At 38.7% G+C, this 25,463-nt stretch overlaps 1 protein-coding gene and 1 long non-coding RNA gene across 7 annotated transcripts in view; one reads left to right on the plus strand and one right to left on the minus strand.

The window, feature by feature from the left end:
- TNFRSF19 (TNF receptor superfamily member 19) overlaps positions 1 to 25,463 on the minus strand; it is a 106,186-nt gene that overhangs the window by 21,060 nt on the left and 59,663 nt on the right. The window lies entirely within an intron of this gene.
- LOC132247692 (uncharacterized) lies at positions 4,128 to 23,660 on the plus strand. Its single transcript, XR_009458995.1, has 2 exons — positions 4,128 to 4,547; positions 21,571 to 23,660. It is a non-coding gene; the product is annotated as an uncharacterized LOC132247692 (long non-coding RNA).

Below are 25,463 nucleotides of genomic sequence, written 5' to 3' on the forward strand. Positions count from 1 at the left end.
AACTATATGGCTTGGAAGGGACCTTAAGGGTAATTTATTTCAACCCCTTGACCAGATGCTTGAGAATTTAGGCCTTCAGGTTGAATATGACTAAGTTTTGAATACTTTTCAAGATTCAAGAAAGAATGAGAACTTTAGATCTTGAGCTATTTTTATTCCTGTGCCCGACTACATGGGTACACTCCCAATTACTTTACTAACCATAACTTGAATTTACAAATAAAGTTTAAGTATAAACATTTTAATAATCTTATAAATCAAGATTATTCAAAACCTCCATTGATCTGAACTGAATCTACAGCACCTACTTCATAGAAATCTCAGAGTTCTTAGCAATTACAGAAATAAAGTGATACGTTTTTTCCCCAAATAATCTTGGGGTAAGAAAGAAAAAGAAAACCTCCATTAACCATTCAAAAGTGTGTACAGATATTTTTACACGAATAATCAAATTTCTGTTCCTGCTTATGACTATTATCTATATGGCACTTTGAAGATGAAAAGTGTTTTTCAAACAGCTGTAGTAAACAGTTCATTACGCTTCTATTATAATAATACTTATTTCTTCTCCAACAGAGAATAACTAAAAATGGATGAGTATCATATTTACAGTAAGAGGTGAGATACCAGCTTTTGTAGTATTCAACATCATTCAGGAGCAAATCTTCATAATCCTGTTCACATCTCAATCCTACACATTTACTACCCTCAATTCATCAAAGGACTGAAGCATGTGTTTAATTTTAAATGTACACTTAAACTTAAATCAACAGGATTTAAGTATATACTTATGGTTAAACACATGATTAAGTACTTTTCCAAATTGGCCAGTAAGTCCAAAAAATGGACATGTCATCCTGTAGTGAGATTTATGAAAAGATTCATAGATGTTAGGGTCGGAAGTGACCTCAACAGATCATTGAGTCCGACCCCCTGCATAGGCAGGAAAGAGTGCTGGGTCTAGATGACCCCAGCTAGATGCATATCCAACCTCCTCTTGAAGACCCCCAGGGTAGGGGAGAGCACCACCTCCCTTGGGAGCCCATTCCAGACCTTGGCCACTCGAACTGTGAAGAAGTTCTTCCTAATGTCCAGTCTAAATCTGCTCTCTGCTAGCTTGTGGCCATTATTTCATGTAACCCCCAGGGGCGCCTTGGTGAATAAAACCTCACCAATTCCCTTCTGTGCCCCCGTGATGAACTTATAGGCAGCCACAAGGTCGCCTCTCAACCTTCTCTTGCGGAGGCTGAAAAGATCCAGTTTCTCTAGTCTCTCCTCGTAGGCCTTGGTCTGCAAGCCCTTAACCATACGAGTGGCCCTTCTCTGGACCCTCTCCAAGTTATCCGTATCCCTCTTGAAGTGCGGTGCCCAGAATTGCACGCAGTACTCCAACTGCGGTCTGACCAGCATCCGATAGAGGGGAAGTATCACCTCTTTGGATCTATTATAAAATAAACTAAAAAGACCCAGACAAAAATGTTGTATTTAATTTTCAAAATTCTTAGTTTCAGTGTACTCAGGAAATAGTCAATGCTAATGAAGAATTTTAGAGTATGTCCTGTACAGATTGCTCAAAGTAAAACTAAATAAATGTCCTCCCTTGATTAATCAATAACTCTTTGCAGTCTCTTTGTGTGCAGAGATGTGTTTCTGAACAGTGAATAAGCTTTTTGTTAATCCAGAATGGTTAAAGAGCAATACCTATGGTAATACTAAACATATGAATCCCAGCTGTAGCACTAAAAGGTCTGCCAATAAATAAAAAAACTATGAACTTTTCAGCCATATTTTTGCCACGCAACTAGTTAGTGGACAAAAAGCAAAGAGACTTCATTTGTCATTTAATTCATATTTATTTTTACAGATTTTATTCTAAGAACTATGATTTACTTGAATAACTACTTAACTTAGTAGGATTTTTGTAGCATTTGAAACCAGAATTTAGGGACTTTACAATTCCATGAGATTTTGATGGATATAATAATTACTATCCACTCCCACGATGTTAAGGTCAAGAACTGTATGCAAAATTTTTGTTTAAGACAAGCAAAATCAGTGTTAACTAATAGGGATTTTAGTTAATAAAACCAACCTAATTAAACTCCAATTTAGGGACAGTTGCCATTTTGGGTAATATGCCATATCCATAAGATCTAGGTTGAGAACAAGACTGGAAAATGAACTCAAACTTATCTCAAACAAAATGTCTGGATTATATGGCTGTATGATTGTGTATAAAAATAAAAAAGGAACACTTGCATGGCTATAACCATGCACAAAAGGTTTTGCACTACCTATCCATTCTGTGCTTGGCTCAAGGCAATACTATAAACTGGATTAGAATTAATTTTTCAAAAAGTTTAATAGATGTGCATGTCAAACAGAAAAAATGACAAAACTGATTGTATATTTCAGTATTACTAATCATTAATATCTTGGAAAAATTATTAATTCCAACTACATTTCTGAACTTTCATACACAGAGAAGACTGCGTTTCCCCCTCATCTTTGAAGGGAGAAGTAAGAAACATTATTAAACATGACCATCAGTGACTGTAGTAAATAAACACTGGAGAGATTGTCTCAATATTCGCAAAGGAGAGAGCTGAATGCATGGATTCGATCCAAAAGTTCACTGTCAGACCACATTTTTCAAATACACACCAACTGCTGACTTTGAAGCTGATGCCCTGTACATTTTTTTAGCATACCAAGAATCCTTGATGGGGGGGAGGAAGAAGGGGAGATAGGGAAGGGGGATATAACAGATATGTTTGCTGTTATACTTCATTTGGAAATCTCACATTTGTTTAAAAACAGATAACTAGAACTTTCTTTTTCAAGGTTACTCCTATTACAATGTCCATCTTTAAATAACTTTAATTGATAAGTGTGATATTTAAAAATGAATTAAGATGTTTTTAAAGCTAGGTATAAATAAAACTATCTAAACTGAAATATGCTTATGAAAATGTCTCCCTGTGACACAGAGAATGTATAACTATTAATGTTTGTGTCACGTAAACAGCATTGACTTGGGTTTTGCTTCTTGTAATTTGTTTTGCACCTTTTGAAATCAGAAGATGTTTAATATTCACCACTTTTTAAGAACTGTCATTTTGCCCTACTTTGCTGCTGGGTTCTCATCCCCTGACTCAAACTCATATCATGTTTGTCCAAGGGCTTGCGAGATTGTCAGAGAGCAGGAAAAAATAATATTCTTCTATTTAATTTCTGAGTTTTGTGTTTGTGGCCAGATTCACTGGGGGGCGGGGGGGAGGGGAAGTTCAGGGAATAAGGATGTAATATTTTAGGATGTTTTCTGTTCAAACTAAAATATAAAATATAACCCCAGTGCCTGTGTAAATTTTTTTTCTAAATGTATCAAGGTGTCCAGTAACTCTTCCTTTGGAAAATCTTGCAATCTTATTTTATTTTTCTTGTGTTCTGTTAACACAAAATCATTTTTCATTAGTGTTTAGTTTAACTATTTAAAGTTCTAAATGTAATTACAACAGGTTCAATATTAGCCATTTACATTTTTTGCAGACAAATTTCAGGAAATTTTTCTCTTCCTGTGTTTTCTATTTTATGGTATGATATTGTATACATCTTATCTTTTTCACAGAAGTTTGTAATGGCCAGGGTATGCAGTGCCTTTCTATGTCCATGCTTGTATTATCACATTTATACATTTTATGGACAGATTCGAATTTTATGTGATATGAAAAGCACAACATGACACCATTAGAGAGGGGAAAAAAGTACATTTATCAAACAGTTTTCTTCAGCATTTAATGATGCTGGGTTATAAAACTTGGGTAAGTGTTTTTTCCCCCTTAAAACCCCCACTAACATCACAAATATCAATCTAATCAATACACTGCATACACAAGGATAGGTAAGGCATCATTAAACCTAGATGAATAATTAATAGGACAAATAGATTCAAAGTTCTTACAAAACTATAGGCTAAAGATAAGGGTCTTCAGAAATAACCAATATTTATTCTGGTTAATAATAACATACACAGTTGCTACAGTCATAGTTGCAAATAAATTTTCTATTTTTTTGATTTTTTTAAAAAAAGGTCCTTGGCCCTTATAGGAATTGTTTTCTCTGAGATGCATGCGTCTTTGAGTTACATTTGGCTTCATGAGTATGTGAACTCCCAGTGCAATCAAACTGGAAACTTTTAATCAGCAGTACTCTGGCGGAGAGGCCCTAGTGGGGAGAGGAGGGACAAAGGGGCAGCTGCTATCTTGAATTCTGCCTTTCATACCACCACACCAGCCAGCGCCTTCCCCTTGTGGATTTCACTGGGGAGCCAGCATTTTATTTTCATTGTTTTTGTTGTTATTTCACAGATTTCACAAACAGTCCCAGATTTCAAAGCTTCTGTGAAAATATGAACTAACTCGATTCCTATGTTTGTGTACTCCTGCAAGTGCTCTTGTATCTCCAAGTGAGGACATAAAAGGAAATGACCACTTCAAGTAACCTTCTGCTCCTTCACCATCAATACTAAATTCTTCATTATTGGGAAGGTAAGGTGGTTTGTGGATTATATACATGAACAGAGTATCTTGAAGACCCAAGGTTATATGGAAAAATAACCATTGTTTTTTATTTGATTGAGTGTAAACACATATATTCTAGTTTACATGATTATCAAACAGTATTCCCTTAGATGATGAGAACTTGTAGTTCACTTTAATACAGTGAATGAAAAGCTGCCTGTGTTAACGCTGAATATTTTGATAATGACATGGACGGACTACACTGATGCCCTGCAAAGATCCCATTCCTCAGTTAGATCACTAAAGTGATGCTCCAGGGTAAAAAACAACAATTCTTTCTCGAGATGTTATGTTTGCCTGGTCATCACTAGTCTTGATATATAAGGAACCTGATATATAAGGGATGAAACAGTTTATCCTCTTACCATTTCCACATAGCTTATAAAACATGCTCAAGACAACCCAAATTGTTTAGTTCTGTCAACATAATATGAAAGTGCTATATGCATGTCCACCACAGGCAGTTTCTGATTAAAGGCCTGGAAAACATGTCTTATGAGGAAAGGCTGAAATAACTAGGGTTACATAGTCTTGAGAAAAGAAAACTGAGGGGGGATTTGATAACAGCATTCAAATACTGACGGGTGTTTATAAAGAGACTGGAGATAGACAATCTGTTGTGGGTAGACCAGTAGATGATAACCACTGATGATAACATTCTATAATCTGTTTCTATTAATCAGATACTTGTTTTTTATCAGTATCAGACAGTACATTTAGTACTGTAACTAATTTTTAATCCTACTTCTTTCTAATTCGTTTCTACCTAAATAACTTTACACAACAGATACTATCTTTTTTAAATACAAAAGGTCCACTCTAAAAGATATAGCTGATGATTCCCCATATCTGGGGGAACCTTTTGTGTCATTTTTCTTCCCTCTCCCTCAAACCCTGAGATCTCTATTGATTCACTAATTTCAATTAAGAAAGAATCTCGTGTTGATCACATAGGGAGCTGGGATTTCCCAGCAAAAGGATCCTGTCAGCCAGTGGTATAACTATGGAGGGGTGACTGGGGAAACTGCAAGAGGTGCCAACTTTGGGGACAGAAAAAACAAAAAGGACTGCCACTGCAGCCACAGAATCACCCTGCATGTGGTAGCAACCCCAAGTACCCAGCTATGCCACTACATCTCTGCTGTCAGTGGTAATTAAATTGACTGGAGCTGTGAGCTAGCTGGTCCCTCTTTCCTTCTCGGGCTAAATTTGAATTACAAAACCAACTGGACAAGATTAACTTTCAGGAAAATTTCTCTCACCAGCTGACATTATTAGCCTAATGCTAACACTTTTCTTCATTCATCCAAACTTCTCTATTGCATGAATGTGCTCTGCTGCTAAACACAAAACATGCACAGGCTAAAATATTAAGAATTCCTTCCAAGCTAGTACAATCTCATTTCCAATAGCTAAGTGCAGCCAGGCTACTGGTAAGAGTACACTGAATGAAAAATCTATAATCAAATTAAGCTTTGGAAGCATTTGATTTATTAAAAGATAAAAGATACTGCAAGGAACAGTTGCATGAAATTTAAGAAAGTCACTCCTGAGGTAAGAGGATACAGGAGAAAGAGGATACACACATCCAATTATTTTCAGATTTGCCTTAATAGGAATCTAAACAGGAGAATCAGCATGTATATAAAACAGCTGTCAACATATGGTGGTTCACATTTCAGATGCAGACAAAGGGTCAGATCTAATAAAGGACATAGTGCCTACAAGTTAGTACTCTTACCTTTAGGCACCCTGACCCCCCAGATTGCAATTCAGGACTCTGTTTTAGGCCCTAGACTTTTTATACAGTACATAGGGAGAATTACATGGCTCAGAAAGAAAACCGATACAGCCTCCATGCTGAGGCAAACATCAGCATGCCCAACATGCAAATTGCTAGAGCTAACCCAGCAGGAGGGGAACAAGTCTGAAATCTTTATCTGAAGTTGCGTTATGGTCCTGAACCCTCTCCTGAATGCAGAAGTTTATGCCCCTTTTGTTTTGAAGAACTTTCTTTTAAAAGCAGTGGCGTACACTACGTCTTGGGTTGCTTTTAAATGCCAAAGGTGATTTCCTACTTTAAAAGGTTGGAGATCACTGTCTTAGACCCAGCAAACCATAATTTATTTTCTGAGCAATAGCACAGCTCCACAGGAGCAGCAGAGAGTTTCCCTCCCCCCTTGCACAAAATAATCTGTAGCTTACTAGTTAATGCATATTCCTGGATGGTGGGAGAGGTGGATTTGAATTCCTTGACTCTGGGAAAGGTAGAGAACCCAGACTTAACACCACTCACCACCTGCAGACCAAATTAGGCATTTCTGTTAGTGAGGGATTCACAATCTGAAACCCCTGTTTACATCCAAAGCTGTAGGTGAGGAGGACAAGATTGGGACTGCTTATGCTTAATGCATTTTGCATTAAAAAGTGATTGGATAAAATGCATAAACAGCATTGGATCAACAATCAAAATTAGAAACTTCCTCCTTTCTTCATGGCTCTGTAAGCCAGCTTTGACTGATGCTCTCAGCCTATCAAAACCCACAGACTGGTTGGTAGGGTACCTTCCTTCTGAGTGGGAGATGCGGGTTCAAAATCTTCATGATCAGTTGGGACAAGAAACTGGGTTAGATAGGTTCTCCTCCTTTGCTAGGTACACTCTAGCAAACCTAACAGATTGGGCTGTAGGTACTTAAGCGCAGGGAAGCTTAGTCTGTGGCCTCCAAATGATCTTAATCAGGATTCAAATGATAACATACTGAGCATGTGCAATAATTATATTTTCAAATGTTGAAGTCTGTTCTCATCTAAATATTAGAATACACAGATTTGCACTAAAATGCCTATGATTTCATGTGTGCCTCAATCTTGAGTAGACTTTGAATCAAAACAATAGGGAAAAGGCACATAGCGCACCTATACATGTAACAGACCTCTACTCTGATGTGTGCTAATTAGCATGTTTTGCAGTAGACTCGATTAACTGAATCTGCAGCAAGTCTGCTGGAGCATGCTAATTATCACACTCCAGCAGCCTCTGCATCACATGTATTCAGCATCCCCACATCTCAAAATGGCGTCTGGGGCAGTTTAACTAAAACTCATTGACTGAGCTTTAGTTAAAGCGCCCCAGCCACCATTTTGAAGCACAGGACTGTAAATACATATGACATTGCAGGCATTTTAATTAGAGAGACTCCTCCCCCGTCCAACCCAGACTACATGTATACACGCCCATGCATTCCAACTTAAAAAGCAACTAGTGTACCTAAATCCCTTTTTCAATCCAGGCATAGGTACCTAAATTCTGCCTCAGCCCTTTATTGGATCTAACCCACATTCTTTCTTTCCTTAAACAAAGAAATTTCCTTCTCTCCCACAGTCACCCCAAAAGCAGATACCCCTTTTCTTCATGCACCTCTTACTGTGTATCATCACTGAGCTATTCCTACAGCCCTTCTCTCCTGCAGATTTCAAACATGTATGCACCTGTCCCCTTCCTTTGGGAGCCATATTTTTACTGTTTACTGAATACAGAAACCCAGTCAATCTAACCAAAATGGATTTTAGCTGCATCTCTAAGAAAAATCAGATTTATGCTGCCAGAACCGCTATTATGCCAATAACGTCCATGTAAATTGAGACCCTACAGGTATATCATTCATTCAGGCTGAATTAAGGAATATTATCAATATGGGAACTGGTAAATCCTCCTCTCTTCATTTTAGTTTTCAAATATTATCAAAAGATGCAATAAAAACAAAACTTCAGAAAAAGCCCTATACTATACATAGAAAAATATGACTTGCAAAAGAGAAAGTGGTCTGAACTCAGTATCAATCATATCAGCTGCATGGATAGTTTGATCATGTCTTAAAGTAGTTAAAAAAGTTAACTATTTATGGATAGCAAAATAATTAAATTGATAGCTCCATCTATACTTAAGGCTACCAAATAGTTCCCATTAGATGCTCTGGGTTTTTTTGCTAATAGCTTTGACAGCCTCTGATTTGCCTATATTAGATATCTGCCTTTGATTTTTTTTTTTTTTTTTTTATGTCCAACTATAGTGGCTCAACTATTTCCAAGACAAGGCATTAGGAAAATGTTTGTCCCATGGAAAGAACAGTGTATGACCATGTAATTAAATGCTATCATAATGTATATGCCTGCCACGGGTTCGTGGCAGGCAGATCGTGCCTGACCAATCTAGTCTCTTTTTATGACCAGGTTACGAAACGCCTGGACACAGGAGGAGGGGTGGATGTCGTATACTTAGACTTCAGGAAGGCCTTCGATACGGTATTCCAGCCCATACTGGTGAACAAGTTAAGAGGCTGTGACTTGGATGACTACACAGTCCGGTGGGTGGCGAATTGGCTGGAAGGTCGCACCCAGAGAGTCGTGGTGGATGGGTCGGCTTCGGCCTGGAAGGGTGTGGGCACAGTGGGGTCCCGCAGGGCTCGGTCCTTGGACCGATACTCTTTAATGTCTTCATCAGCGACTTGGACGAGGGAGTGAAATGTACTCTGTCCAAGTTTGCAGATGACACAAAGCTATGGGGAGAAGTGGACACACTGGAGGGCAGGGAACAGCTGCAAGCAGACCTGGACAGGTTAGACAAGTGGGCAGAAAACAACAGAATGCAGTTCAACAAGGAGAAATGCAAAGTGCTGCACCTAGGGAGGAAAAATGTCCAGCACACCTACAGCCTAGGGAATGACCTGCTGGGTGGCACGGAAGTGGAAAGGGATCTTGGAGTCCTAGTGGACTCCAAGATGAACATGAGCCGGCAGTGTGACGAAGCCATCAAAAAAGCCAATGGCACTTTATCGTGCATCAGCAGATGCATGACGAATAGGTCTAAGGAGGTGATACTTCCCCTCTATCGGGCGCTGGTCAGACCGCAGTTGGAGTACTGCGTGCAATTCTGGGCGCTGCAATACAAGAGGGATGCAGATAACCTGGAGAGGGTCCAGAGAAGGGCCACTCGTATGGTTAAGGGCCTGCAGACCAAGCCCTACGAGGAGAGACTAGAGAAACTGGACCTTTTCAGCCTCTGCAAGAAAAGGTTGAGAGGCAACCTTGTGGCTGCCTATAAGTTCATCATGGGGGCACAGAAGGGAATTGGTGAGTATTTATTCACCAAGGCGCCCCCGGGGGTTACAAGAAACAATGGCCACAAGCTAGCAGAGAGCAGATTTAGACTGGACATTAGGAAGAACTTCTTCACAGTTCGAGTGGCCAGGGTCTGGAATGGGCTCCCAAGGGAGGTGGTGCTCTCCCCTACCCTGGGGGTCTTCAAGAGGAGGTTAGATAAGCATCTAGCTGGGGTCGTCTAGACCCAGCACTCTTTCCTGCCTATGCAGGGGGTCGGACTCGATGATCTATTGAGGTCCCTTCTGACCCTAACGTCTATGAATCTATGAACTGGGCCAAATTAAAACTGAACAGGAAAACATAACTAGCATTTCCTAACTTTTAAGATTTGTTTTGTAGGTAGCATGGTGTATGTACCCCTGTATGTGTGTACACTAATCCACCGTATCAAAGTCCCTTTTTAAAATAATTTTTATTACATGCACTTTCAGAAGCTATACATTTACTACCAACATGTTACAATTTTTGTATTTGCAGTATCCTATCTTCTACTGTAAATAAGGGTATACACTGTAGTTCAACAAACAAGATTAAAAGGCCTCAGGAACAATGGATTAAAGCCACAACTTGGAAGTCAGATGATAAGAGCTGCTAAATTAAAATGCATCCATCATTTCCATTAGGTGTGGTTTGCAGGCACAATGAAGGATAATGTTTTCATTGCACTAGGCAATTCACAATTATCCATCTATGATATTTACTGCTGTTACTATTGTATTTTAGCATCTTGCTTTCTAAGCATACCCTCACAATACACAGATCATCAGAAAGGTATTCAGTAGCCTAAAACTCCCAGTTAAATCACTGAGATTTAGCTCTGATTTTTTGTATTTGTGTTACAATACATCTTTACATGTTCCCATACAATTTTTTTTCTACAGGAACCCAGGCTTATTGAGACAGGATAGAAAGACTTGCACAGATGAATCAGGGTTATGTAGAATAGGAGGTTATTGTGTGTAAGCCTCTTGCTTCATTTGTTGTAGAGGCTGAGGGCATGTGCACTGAATGAAGCAAGAGACTGCATAAGGAAAAAGATGGTTTCCTAGTTAAGGCAGATGAATGCCACCCTGGAAACACAGACTTTTTCCCTCCCTTTGTCACAAAAATCTAATGTGATGCTGGTCAGTGGTCAAGTCACTTTAACCAAACTTTTTCCAAGTTGAGGCAGAAAGTGCTGTGGAAAAAATGTATTCAACTGAGTAAATAAAAACTGTCTTAGAATGCATGTGCACAAGGAAAGCAAATTTGGGTTGCAAGAATAAGGTAGATTCTGGAACTTTCTAACTTTTGCGTGACTTGACCACTTTATTTTCATGGTCTTAGAATGTGGGCTTTTTTGATATGTAATAACTATTTCATCAAATATGGTTAAGGGGTATCTTAACAGAAAAAGAAAAGCAAATTTTCAATATTGCATAAATTCTCTTTTCTTTCACCTCAAATTTATGCAAAAATATAAGGGATGAGGAAGGCCAAGTCTTAAAAAGAACAATATAATTATCTGGTGTCAAACATACAGTATTTTTGTTATTAATCCTTAAGTGCATGACTCACCATTTTGCATTATTGAATTTCATCCTATTTCTATCCCAGGCTTCAAAGTCATTCAGCTCTTGTACAATATCCCGATCCTTCTCTTGTCCCTCAGTATTCTTCATAAAGTTACTAAGCTGGGATTCCCAGTGTATATGGGGCTACTGACTACTGCTATCCTTATTTAAGGCTAGAAAATGTCACCAAATGAAGTAGATCATCTGTGCCAAGATGTGTCCAACCTATTGATGCTGCGGGACAATGGAGTGTTCTCCCAGGGCTTGGGGGGTCTGGTTCTGGGTGCTCTGGGAATTCCCACACAGGATCGGGCCCCTCAAGTCCAAGGAGTACCTGTCCAGCTTTCCCCACTTATGGAGACATGGTCCAGAGATCCCAGGGGCAAGTCTCTGTAAGAAGGAGAAGTTTGAGGGGCTCAATACTGTGCGGGAATTCGCAGGGCATGCAGGATCAGGCCCCTCAAGCCCTTGGAGCACCTGCCCAGGGCAGCTGGATACTATGGGCAGCTCTGGGCTTTTGGCACTCATTCCATAAAGTAAAAAGATGTGTGAACATCTTTCAGACACTGAAACAGTAACACAAGTTGATACCACCTTTGTCATGACCACAAATTTGGGGCATTTGTGGCATGACAAGGAATATGGATATCTCTGTTTGACCTTTGTCCCACCATAAACATGTTTATGGTGGCACAACGGTGATGAAAAGTGACACCCATTTCCATCCACTGAGGAACAGTACTCAGTTCATTGCCACCCTGCAGCTACCTTGTTTGGTCACATTCACTGGTGTGGGCGAATGTGAAAGGCTAAGGCTTGGAATATTTTGCAAAAATTTCTCTAGGTTAATTCAAGTCATTTCATGACAATAACTGAACTGAATATATATTCAGGATAAACACAAGATTAGAAAAAAAGGCATCAAAACTTTTTCAGTGAAGAATACGTTTCTGAAAATTAGAAACCACATAAAAAAATCCTGCACAGAAATCTTACTGCAGTATATGACCAATTGTTTTTTCCAGGTTATCTCAAACAACATATTATATACTAAAATTATTTTGAAAAAAATTCTTTAGTTCACTGCAATTAATTTTGAATAACATGAAGGCTAAGTAACAAGCATGTAGAGCCACTACATGCAATCAGGTGTTTTATACTGACCTTTAACTAGTGGGAGATTACTCATGAATTATTAAAGAATACTATAGTCTAACATCAAAGCAGTTACATACTTGAATGAATACGAGTTCTGTAGGTGGACCAAAGGGTCAAATACATTAATAAGTAAACATATGCGAAAGAATACAGGAATTGGTACTTATTCAATACAGGTCAACTATTAGTTCCTTCTTTATAACTCAAGAGTTTCAAGTTCACTTTAATCTTAGTGAAATTGAGCCAACCACCTACTCCATTAAAAAGTAGTGATTAAGTTAAATTTCTTGCAGACATTCTGTACCTAAAACAAACATTCAGTGTGCCTCTGGCAAAGAAGGATACTAATTATAGGATTGACTCATGAGATGAAAGGTTGCACAAGTTACTACTAGCAACAAAAGTATGGTAAGCTGGTTTGTAAAAATTACTGAAATTCTCATACTCAGTAGCTAAGATGAGCATTTCATTTTGCGAGTACATTCACCAAGTTCAAGAAAAAAGCTAAAATGTTTCCAGACTATTAGGTTTTGTATTAATATAAATTAGAAATATAAACTGTAATTATTAAAGCCATGTTGAATTTCTTAACTAAATAAAAGAATAAACTTCCAACAATGCAAATATGAGTGTAACTCATAAATAGAATACACAGATAAGGTTCTGAATGTATTTTGGTAACTATAAACTTTTTAAATACAAAAAAATAGTTTTTACAAAAGAATATTTAAAGAGTCACTGTAGAGTGAGGCTCCAGGACTTTGGTTCCAAGAATTTAAAGCAATCATAAAATAAATACGTCATTAAAGCCCCAAACATCTGTGGGGAAGGATATGCAAGCTCAAAAATAGTTTTGTATTTCAAACTGAAGTTTCCATTGGGATTAGCAGACAGGATTGCCAGCTGGGAGTTAGAACAAAGATATGAAACTTGGGCTTCTGCCCTATTCATTACTATACACTGACTTTAACCTTTTGAATGCCAGATAAGCACCACTCATGTAAATTCCCGTGAACAGATGCATAATCAGTCTCACAGAGTAGATTCATGAAGCAAGAAGTAAAATCTGACCATTTCAGGACGTCTTAATGGACATTCCAATCTGTACTGCAATTTTTAAGTTTACTGCCATTTCTCGGCAAGTATTTTAATGAGGTACCTTCATAGATTCATAGATGTTAGGGTCGGAAGGGACCTCAATAGATCATCGAGTCCGACCCCCTGCATAAGCAGGAAAGAGTGCTGGGTCTAGATGACCCCAGCTAGATACTCATCTAACCTCCTCTTGAAGACCCCCAGGGTAGGGGAGAGCACCACCTCCCTTGGGAGCCCGTTCCAGACCTTGGCCACTCGAACTGTGAAGAAGTTCTTCCTAATGTCCAATCTAAATCTGCTCTCTGCTACCTTGTGGCCATTGTTTCTTGTAACCCCCGGGGGCGCCTTGGTGAATAAATACTCACCAATTCCCTTCTGTGCCCCCGTGATGAACTTAAAGGCAGCCACAAGGTTGCCTCTCAACCTTCTTTTGCAGAGGCTGAAAAGGTCCAGTTTCTCTAGTCTCTCCTCGTAGGGCTTGGTCTGCAGGCCCTTGACCATACGAGTTGCCCTTCTCTGGACCCTCTCCAGGTTATCCGTATCCTTCTTGAAGTGTGGCGCCCAGAATTGCACGCAGTACTCCAACTGTGGTCTGACCAGCGCCCGATAGAGGGGAAGTATCACCTCCCTGGACCTATTCGTCATGCATCTGCTGATGCACGATAGTGTGCCATTGGCTTTTCTGATGGCTTCATCACACTGCCGGCTCATGTTCATCTTGGAGTCCACTAGGACTCCAAGATCCCTTTCCACCTCTGTGCCACCCAGCAGGTCATTCCCTAGGCTGTAGGTGTGCTGGACATTTTTCCTCCCTAGGTGCAGCACTTTGCATTTCTCCTTGTTGAACTGCATCCTGTTGTTTTCTGCCTACTTGTCCAACCTATCCAGGTCTGCCTGCAGCTGTTCCCTGCCCTCCGGCGTGTCCACTTCTCCCCATAGCTTTGTGTCATCTGCAAACTTGGACAGAGTACATTTGACTCCCTCGTCCAAGACGCTGATGAAGTTCAAATGAACTTGCTTGGAAATTCTGTGTTTTTATAGGTGTGTGAATATACACATTAGTAAGGCAGATAAAAGTAGATTATACGCAGCTATCATTAGTGTTATGCAACCTACGCTAAAAAGTGTACCTCTGCTCAGGGATATTTTCATTTGAAATTTATAAAATTTCTTATTTTTTTTCTCATTCAATTAGTCCTGACTACTTTGAGTTGTGTATAACACAAATGCCTTATAAAACATTTGTTATATGCCTTATACTCCCCTCTTTGTTAATTTATTCCTGGATTTCAGTTTATATTACGTAAAAAACTGATGGTACATGTAATAAATCTGAAAATTATAATCATATGCTGCTTTTTTCCTGACAAATTCTTTACTAATAAAAGGGAAAGAAAAGTTTACAATATTTTAACGGATTTTTAAATTTAAAACATTTCTGATGGTGTTTTGTGAATGATAAATCTAAAGTTATTAAAAAAAATGGATTTTTTCTTCACATTTTTCCTTTTAGTGTTTAGATTTTCCAACTTTCTGATGTAGGTTTAAGGAACAGAAATGCACCCTTTAAAGTCAATAAAGAAAGTGAAGATGCTCATTTAACTACACAACTTCAGAAGCTGGGTCTTTAAAATTTATATCATATAACCATGGACTCATGGTATTATCTGAATTTACAGTGCTATATGCACATTACTTTTAACCACCAAAATCTATAGAATCATAACTCCCAGCAGCTACTGGTAATATCTTCACTATGTCTTTCAAAAGTCAAATAGTTAAACCAAAGAAAAGTCCTCAGTCTTGCACTGCTATCATTGGCTGTAGGCCATGATGGTATCTGGGCTCCTTTATGCCCAATTCTTTTCTAAAGAAAGCTAAAAACCTCCTCCCCTAACATTGCAGCTTTGAATTAACTGGAATAGAGGTGCTATCTTGGCATAAGCTGCATGTAGGGAGACTAAGGCTCACTGGTTTAAGTTAATTAAGAGGCAAATCTGTATAAGAAGATAATACTTTGAAAACTCTTGCACAATGTACACTACTGGCAGTCTCATCACTTGTACAATAAAAACTACCTCCTAATGATGCGAAGACAAAACTGTAGTTGTGATCTAATAATCTTTGCAAAATAGTACCGGTGGGGGGAGGATGACATTTTTCCTCCAAAACAAAACTAATCTACCATGAGGGAAAATTCCTCCACAAATCCAAATGTTTAATGCCATGCATTAAATACAGATCAACACATCAATATGCTCAACAAGTATCCAGCAATCAAAAAATACTAACAGGTGTTCAACCCAGTACACCCAGTTTAGTCAAATCCAGATAACACTACAGCTTAAGTGATGGGAGGCAGAGTGACAGGAAAAGTCTGGAGGCCCATAAGAAAGCATTTCCTTTCATTTCTGCAGTTTTCATGGTTTCAAGAACATCTGTGAGGGTCAATCACTATAATGGTGAGATTCAACCTCACTGGTTCCAGAAAAAGATAAACTTATGACAGACTCCCATTGGTTTTGAATCACAGGATTATAGAAACTGGAGATGTGAAGGAGGTATTTGGTCTCTGGCCCAGCTGGGTGGGAGAGGAAGAGCTTTCTTATTTATCAGCTAATTAGAAGATGCTCCTCATGGATTTATCCTTGAATGTCACTATAAATTGTGATTTTTGAGGAGAGATTAATATGTTTTAAATTATTATATTAAAAGTAAAAGGACAGCTTGTTTACCTCCTTATCTACACATCATTAATTTAAATACATTGGAAGGGGAGCAACATATACTAATTGCTGCTTTTTGGCAAATACTGGAAAAGAATTTTTTTCAGGTGGGACTGGAAATATAGGTACTTTTTAAACTCTGCAGTGACTGACTAACACTCTGATATTCGTTATTTATTAATTTAGAAGTTAGAAGATAATCATCATTCATTTTGAATCTCATTGGTTGGGCTGCATCCCTGTAACTTATCAGACTTTTCAAATAAAAACAAAAACTTAAGGTTTTTCTAAGCCACATTTCAGTTCAGAATGAACTTTCACAGTTGATTGCTAAACCTCTGAAAAATAAAGGGGTTAGAAAGGAAATGCTGACACAACCCTAATTACAGCAATGTGTATGGAATCACTCTAATAAATTTTGCTGAGAAAAAAAATCACACACTGTAATTACTACATGTGGTGAGAATGAAAAATGAAACAGAGGGGGAGTGGAAGCCCATCCTTTAGTAGTATCTTCTACAGAAATAAAAAAACTACAAAGAAATATGGAGACAAAAAAAATGCTTGGCTCTTCCTCTGTCATTGGCAGGGTCTGTGCTAGTAAACCAAAACTTTAGCTGCTATTTGCGACTGTGGACTCATAGGCTAGAGACAGACATTCATTACACGGTTTTCTGCAAGTGGTGCAGTTTAAATCGGCAATGAACAGAACACAATTTCACACTTTGAGGGGTGGGGGAGGAGGGGAGAGGCAAATCTTAGACCAGGTTCTGCCATTTTTAAACCTGTCTGTGCACCAAACTGTTATGGGTATAGACCGGTTTTGTGTGCCCAATTTCTGTTCAGTTACAGGTACAGTATAGACCAGTTTCTGATCACTTATAGTTGGTAAAAGTATGACATCCATACCTGGTCAGAGTAATTTTTTAAGGATACTTGAGAATAATGGTTTAAAATTTACATGCACACATATATGTATGTGTGTGTGTAAAATTTACACACACACACACACACACACTCGTTCTCTCTCAATGATTAAATGACACTGAATGAAATTAAAATAAGTACTGTACTTCAGAACAAAACTTTTCTAAATGGAAGACCATGAAGTATAGTCTTTATTTCTTCAATATAACAGAAAGATATCTTTTTCTTTTGGTGCTTTTGTTTAGTCAGTCAATCTAGTAATTACTATCATCCATTGCATACACTGATTGATATCTAGCCAGAATTTAGCCATCGAGGCAAATATGAAAAACAAGAAATAGAAAATCCTATTGTCCATCTTTCACATATACAAACTTGTTCCCTGAACCACAGGATTATTTATTGCAGTCCAATAGGGAATCAGGCACTGCAGTTTTTTTCCTTTGAAAATGATTTTAGTCCCAGACAGTTTACTTTTAGAATAATTTCTTCATAGTCCACTGAAGTAACTTGTTCATTTTCATCTCACTACCCATAACCATACTTTGGGGCCACTCTAGTCTATTCCTTTTATTCTTTTCCTGTGAAGTTATCTGTTCTCACTGGACTAGGTGGACTAAATCTTATTGCTTGCCCTTGCTCGCTCCTAGCTCTGTCCCCTTTGACATACACTGGGACTTCAAGTTTGCTGAAGATAAGAAAGCTTCTTCAATGTTTTGAGATCCATAAGCTTAGCCAGTTATTGCATTCCTGGAAGGAAAAGGAGAGATGGGGGAGGGGAGTGGCAAATGGAGAAGCCCAAAGAATAGATTTGATCAGTAAAAGCAGATAGTCTGGCTAATCCTTCCTGCTACCCGCCCCGCCCCTCCCCAGTCTCTATGAACAGAGACTAAAGAAAGCCACAAACTACAACTAGATGGAGCTCAGATATATATATTTTAATTCCCAACCTTCTGGAAGTGTAGCCTTTATCAGTTTATACCTAGTTTCTATTTCAAAATCTGTACAAATTCTTAAATCTGTAGAAATGGCTTTCCATTAAGAATCATCTTACATTGTGTTGGAGTTGTGTTGTAGCTGTGATGGACCAGGAAATACTCAAGAGGCAAGGATTTTTGTGGGAAATAGCTTTTATTGAACAAAATGTATGGTTCACATAGACTTAGATAAGCTTTCAAATTCAGTGCATTTTTCTTTAAGTCTCCCTCTATTTGAAAGCTTGTCTATCCCAACCATGCAAATTGTCCAATAAAAATATCATCCAAAAATTTTGTCTCATCTTCATTTGCATATTTTTCATCAGTATATCCAACCATCATAAAATACTTTATTATATGGTGTTTTATTTTTTAAGAACTGAACAGATAAAGGAAGAGTCTTATGATTTTCCTTGCAGGATGCAAGAGAGACAATGAGTTAGAATGAGAGAATGAAGAAGTGATTTTGTTACCCAAAGAATTTGTGTAAACTGGATAATCAAGTACACTACAACATAAAACTTAAGTAGTCATGGAGACAGTTCCACAGGAGAGGTTTAATACTGTTTGTGATGCCTAACTTTCAGGCACTTGACTACTTGTTTAATATTGTTGATTCTTAATATCCAATTTAGGTACCTACCTCTCCCTGTATGAAGGATAGGGGAGAAGTAGGCATCAAGGAGTAGGAGTAACTCGTTCTTGGGGGAAGGGGGACGTTCTTGGCAAGCAGGAAACACTGAGGAGACAGGTAGGATTTAAGCCCTGACTCAGGCATTTAGATGCCTTACTCTGGGGTGGCACTTTCCGCTACAGCCCTAAGCACTTAACTCCAGAAGAGTGTTCCAACTCCTACATTCAAATGATTGAGCAGGTGTCAGTTCTTCCTTCCATAAGACAGGAGCAGTTATTGTCCCCCTTTTATCTAATACTTCCCAATTCTTTGGCACCGTGCCCTTCTGGCTCTTTGACAGTCTGGCTGGCTGGCTGATGGGAGTCAATGCTCCTGGAAAACCTAAAAGTCCTGGCTTTGGCAGTCTGAGCTCCCAAGTCTCAAAATTCTGGGGAGGTTGTCAGGCACGCTTCCTCAGAGCCAGTGCTTCCAGGGGTCCTGGCTTCCTAAGCAACTCAGAAGTTCAGGGAGCCTTAGAAATGTTCAGAAAAGTTAGAAACAAACTGTTGTTTCAGACTTCTCAAAATTAAAAACCATGATTGCTGTTTGGTGAGAAGTTTCATTTTTATTACATTTTGAAACTTTGAAGCTTTTTTTAAATTTTGTCATTTTCTACAGAACAGGATTTTCAGTTTCTGGTCTCCTTTGTTTCTTATCTATATTTGATGTTAAATGATAAGTAATCTATGTAATAAAATATTAGTGTAGTTAAAGGCATAGAGAAATGTGAAAGAATGAAGAGCAACTGGAAGGAAAAATTAGTTAAGCTGGTATGAAGAAACAGTCAGTGGAAAACTGAGGGGAAAGATTGCAAGTCTCTGACTTGCTTTTTTTGTTTTTGATTTGATGAAGAGGGCGGTCCTCAGCATCTGAAACAAACCAGGAAGGAAACTGATGGTGGTGGGGCCCCGCTGAATTTAAATAACACAAGAGACCCTTAACTTTGCCCTAATGTAGGCAGAGCCATTAGCCCATCTAGAGGCCAAAGAGAAGGAAATCTTTTAGAAATCCTTTATAGAGATTACCAAAAAACTCCCTTGGGTCTGGCCAAATTAACTTTTCCCCCCAGTTTTGCAAACATATTATTTTGAAGGAGACATTCCAGGACAAGGTGAAAGTGCAGTTGTGTTGTGTCTAGTGTTCTGAGAAAATAAGAATGTCTTCCAAATATGAGACTTCAAACAGTTCGAATACATCCATAAAAATATTGTTTATACAAGTCTGAAACTTAGCTGGGACATAAGACTGAAAGGCATAATGATGCAGAGGTAGATCAAACTGTATGACCCTCAGGGGGATTGTATACTAATTCTGAATGGTAACTCACCACAGAGCTCAGTCTACACGGAACTGCAACCACCTGTCCTTCTTAAAAGAAAATGACTAAAACAGCTGACAGAGATGAGTGAGTTTGTCTTGGAGGCAGTCTCTCAGAGCCGAAAGTTCTGTCTGATAGCAAGTTTAGACCACCAAAGGCTATTGGTTTGCTACCCTAGGATGGAAAAATAAAAATAAGTCTATCAGGTAGACACACTCTTATCAGAGATCTGGGGCAGAAAGTTTTCCAAAACAGAAAATTTTCCATTTCTAAAAATTCATTGTTTCATAAAATTCATTAGTAACAATGAATGGATGCCAAAAACAATATTAGGCAAGCTTGGCAGTTTCAAAGTTGTAATTAATGTTTTTCAGGTGATTATCCCTAAGAAGTATGTGAGAGAATACATATATGTTTTATTGATTTGTAAACAGGAGGGTAAATATACTCACATAATAATCCAAACCAAAAATCAAGTTATTATTTCACCTAATTGGCTGTGCAGGTCAAATCAAAACCAAAGCTAAAATTCTTATTTAATCTCAGACTGCCAGTGAAAGCAAAACCAAAACTAAAACTGTGATTTATTTTTTTTTCACTTTCAGTTCAGCAAACACACACAGCAGTGTCTCATTTCTTTTTTTGAGTTTGGGAAGGTAGAAGTGTTTGCAAAAGATATGTTATTTTTTAGTGCTTTTGGTTTCAAGTAGTCATAATAATGCCTAATTAGAAAAAAAAAACTAGTGTGTGGCATCATTCTAGTGAAGTTCAGGCCACTTAAAGAACGAAGAAAGTTGGTAGAGATAAATACTGCAGGCAGGAGTATGCTAACAATGCAACAAGAATGAAGAAACATTTAATAACATGTAGAAACTGTCCTGAAAGAGTACAAGCTATATACAGAAAGCTAATACAACAGTGGTGGAACAGCATCATCTGAGAAAAGTCTACTTCAGGAATCCTATGGAAGTAAACAAATTAGTATGTTAAACAACACACAGTATAGACTAGCTTCTATATTGTTTTAAAACATTATAATTTTAAAAGTTGTTAATGCAACTCTGGACTAGTATTCATTTATTTAAAATAATAAAGTATCCTGCTTTTCTGCTTGCACTAAGCATCCAAAGTCGCTTAGGCTTAACAATATATTTTTTTTAAATTACGTAATATAAAAATAGTTAACTATTTCAACCCAGCAGAGTGAGTTTAGTCCTCTGGCCAATGACAGAGGCCAGACTATACTTCCCTTTGGCTCTGCAGTCCCAGGGCAGCTGAGCAGCAGTGTTCTTTCTGGCAGGGAGAGGGGAAGCAAGCTCCTTGCTGCTTCTCCTTCCCCTTCTGATGGATGAGGGCAGACTAGAATAGGCTAAAATAAAAATCTTTTCCCCCTTTTGTTGCAGGAACTTGGCAGCCCAAGTGAAATAGCAGATTTGCAAAAAATGAAAATGTTGAGCTTCCAGGTCTGGGGAAAGAAGAAGCAGGATCCTCGCTTTCAAGATCACTGTCACCATACATGCAATCCACCATGAGTAGCTGTTCAAGACAGTCAAGCTTTTTATCACGCTTTGTGGACAAAACATCAAAAGAAGATCAAGAAAAAGCAGATGAGACATTAGCTCGAGCTATATTTGCAAGTGGTACACCTCTTTCCATAACTGAAAATCAGTACTGGAAAGAACATTACAAACTAATTCACCCATCATATACGTTACTGTCACGTTATTGCTTATTGCATTCTCTCTTAGATAAAGAGTATGACAGAGTTTAAACAATGGTTATTCAAAGGATTATTCAAACAGAATCACTAACTCTGATGTCAGATGGATGGACTGACATTGAACATTTGTTAGCAACACCTGAACCAATATTCCTGAAAGCAATTGCTACCAAATCTTCTCGTCATACAGGTGAATAGATAGCCAAATTACCGAGTGAATCAATAGAAAGTGCAGGTCCCTCTAGGGTATGAACCCTTGTAATTGATAATGCGAGTAACGTGAAAGCTGCATGGCAAATATTAAAGGCAAAGTATCCTCATTTAATAGTATTTGGCTGTTTTGCTCATGGGTTGAATCTTCTGGCAAAGGACATAGTAAGTGTGAATATAATGAAGACAATAATGACAAACTGCAAAGCAATTGTGAAGGTACTGAACAATCATCATGTTGCTAACCAGACTTTGAAGAAATTACAGAAAGAGAAGCAGGGGAAGAAAAGTGCACTTTTACTGCCAGGAGAAACTAGATGGGGCTCAGCTACAAAGTGTTTACATAGTTTGCTGCAGGCAAAGAACTGTTTGCATTGTACTTCAATAGATAATATAGTATCCCAGATTATTTCTGTGAACATTCGGAAGCAGCTTCTTGGCAACAACGTGTTCTAGGTTCCAGTTCAAGGAGCATTCAATTTGCTACTACCAGTTTCAGTGGCTATCAAGAAACTTGAAGGAGATACACTAAGCCTTTTAAATATTCTAGAGAGATTCAGACAATTGAAGGAAAATCTAAATGAGCTTTTGCTTTCTTCACCTCAATCCAAAAAAGAAGTAGAAACAGTAGTAAAATAAATGTTTACTAAGAGATCTGAGTTTTGCTCTCATCCAGTTCATCTGGCACAAACCTTTTGGATCATCAGCACAGAGGACATTTATCAGAAGATGAATTATCTACTGCTTTCAATACAATTGTGGAAGTAGCTAAGAATGTCCCCAACACTGACAAAATAGTCGTGATGACAGACATTGCTGAGTACCACGCAAAACAAAAACTTTGGAGCAAAGACATCATTTGGCAGGCAGCAGAGAATATGTCTCCTCTCGCATGGTGGCAGGGATACCGTAACACCCGACTGCTGTCCAGGATTGCTCTAAGGATCCTAAGCGTTCCACCAACAGCAGCTTCTTGTGACCGGAACCAGAAGGCTTTCAGCTCAATCAAGACACAAAAGAGAAACAGACTAACAAATGAACGCAGCACTAAGCTTGTTTCTATTTCTCAAAATCTCTTTGCTTCTGGAGAATCAGTCAGAAGCACAATTAGTGAAGAAGATGCAGTGTGATGATAAGTTGCCCTTGCCCACAGACTCATTGGTAAAGCCATTCTTTAATGAAAGAGAATGTAGTTCAAGTAGTTCTGAATCAGGTTTGCCTCAATCTGATTCAGAAATGGAACTAATAAGTAGTGCAACTGATTCTACAGATAGTGACAGTGAAACTGGAGGTGCCGCAATGACCTCAGTGGAAGAGAGTTAAACTCTGTTGAAGTAGATGAGTAGACAACCATGGCATATCATGCACAGTTCTTTGGGTGTGCTAAAGTTAGTGTGTCAACAGTTTTCAGTACCTTTATTTTTTTTCTTAAATTTAAACAAACAACGTAAGGGAAGCACATGCCACTGTGTATTGTCTTAAAATTTTTACAAGTATTCCAATAAAAATAATTTATTTCCACATAAAACTTTGAATTTGTTTGAATAAAACATTTAAACCACATTAAGTGTGCTCTATTTATTTTTTTTCCTAATCAAATATTTCAGTTCAAATACTTGTGGCTATTAGGACATAAAATTAACATGAGGGTACTTTTTTAGTTTTGTTTACTAAATATAAATCAAATAAACATGCTAAATCAGATCACGCTCTATTTAGGGCATTGGAAAATTTTCTGGAAAACCCAGATCTCTGACTCTTATTGAACAAATGGAACCCCCCCCCCCCCCCCCCCCCTCAGCTCGTGGTACTGCAGTGTGTTTCACACTGCCTGACTCTGCAAGCTGTGGGCACAGTTGTTGGAGTGTTGTGTGGTGTGTTGCAGCCATTTTGGAGGTTCCTGGCATATTGGGACCTACTGCCCTGGAGTCAGGGACCTACCTCCCTTGCAGCCACACCTCACCTCACTAGGTTAGTTTTGGAAGTAGTATTCCAAATAAGGCTGGATTCTTTCAGAGTACCACTGGATGGTAGAGCTATGTAGGGCAAGCCAAGAAGTGGTAAGTATAGTGGATCAAGCCAAAACTAACAATTTATAATGGATTCAGAAAGTAGCCTCAAAAAGAGCCATCTTGAATGTAATCAGTCCATAGGTTTGCCATGGGAATGCCCTTATGCTGAACTAGGATCCAGGTGGCTCTAGAAAATTCCAAAACCACAAAATTAACAAGAGCTGTGGAATCTACAACACCAATAGGGGTAATGATTTCCATAGCAGAAACAGAGTGAAAAGCTACAAGGGAGCTAGAAAAAAGATGCAGATACAGGAATGACAGTAAGATGTTTATGGATGCAGTGCTGGAGGTACACTGCTCAGCTAAATGGGTTACCTTCCTCAACAGGTCAGACCTAGACAGAAATCCCTGATACAGCTCAAATCTGGTCTTCAGTAGGCAATTCATGGCACGATGTCTGGGCCCAGCAGAATACCTCCTATGCAACAGTGGTTCTTTTTTTTTTTTCTGTCAAGTGCTTCAGCTCACCTCTTTCTGTCTGGAGGCCAGTCATGATGAGAAACAGGTCAACATCAAACACTCAGAATCAGGAAGCTGTAAACCAAGCTGCAGTTAGGATGCCAGAGATTACATCCTAATCAGGAAGCTAAAGAAACAGGCCAGCATCAAAGGCCCACGGATCAGTAGCTCAGTAGCAGTCAGGAGCAAGCCAAAGTTAAGAAGCTATATACGGATACCAAGTATGCAGCAAGAGGGAGCAAGAGCAGGGACAAAAATCAAGGCAAGGTACCAGGATCAGGACAGTCTACAAGGCTACCAAAAGACTTGCTTACAGACAGTCTGCTATGCTGGTTTTTAAGGCTGTGCTTGGGACAGGGCTGGCTTCCTGCCAGCATAGCAGCCAATGACTGCCTACCACAGGGATGGCTCGTTCCAGTTGTAACGATGACCCATTGCACAAGGCAGCAGAGTGTTCAGCCACACAAGCAAAGAAACAAGCCCTGTCCATCCAAGCCTGTTGTGTGCATGACAATCCCAGAAATCTGCAAACACCCCAAAGCCACCACTCTTGAACACACTGGAAACACAAGTCTTGAACTCAGTGCCAGTCTCTATGCATCTCCCCCTCTCCCCAGGAAATCCTAACCACCTTACTTCTTGGGTTGATATGTGAAGAGCAGAAACTGTTCTTCCTTGCATCTGGACCAACATGGCAACAACACTACAACACTACCAAAACATGGTACATATTGAAATTCACTATTTAAAATGGAAGATTAACAGCATGAAGAAAAAAAGGAGCCAAAGTAAACAGTAACATCAATTTCCAAAGCTTATACAGAGCACCCCC

Source organism: Alligator mississippiensis, chromosome 1 (genome assembly GCF_030867095.1).
Source record: "Alligator mississippiensis isolate rAllMis1 chromosome 1, rAllMis1, whole genome shotgun sequence".
Taxonomy (NCBI): domain Eukaryota; kingdom Metazoa; phylum Chordata; order Crocodylia; family Alligatoridae; genus Alligator; species Alligator mississippiensis.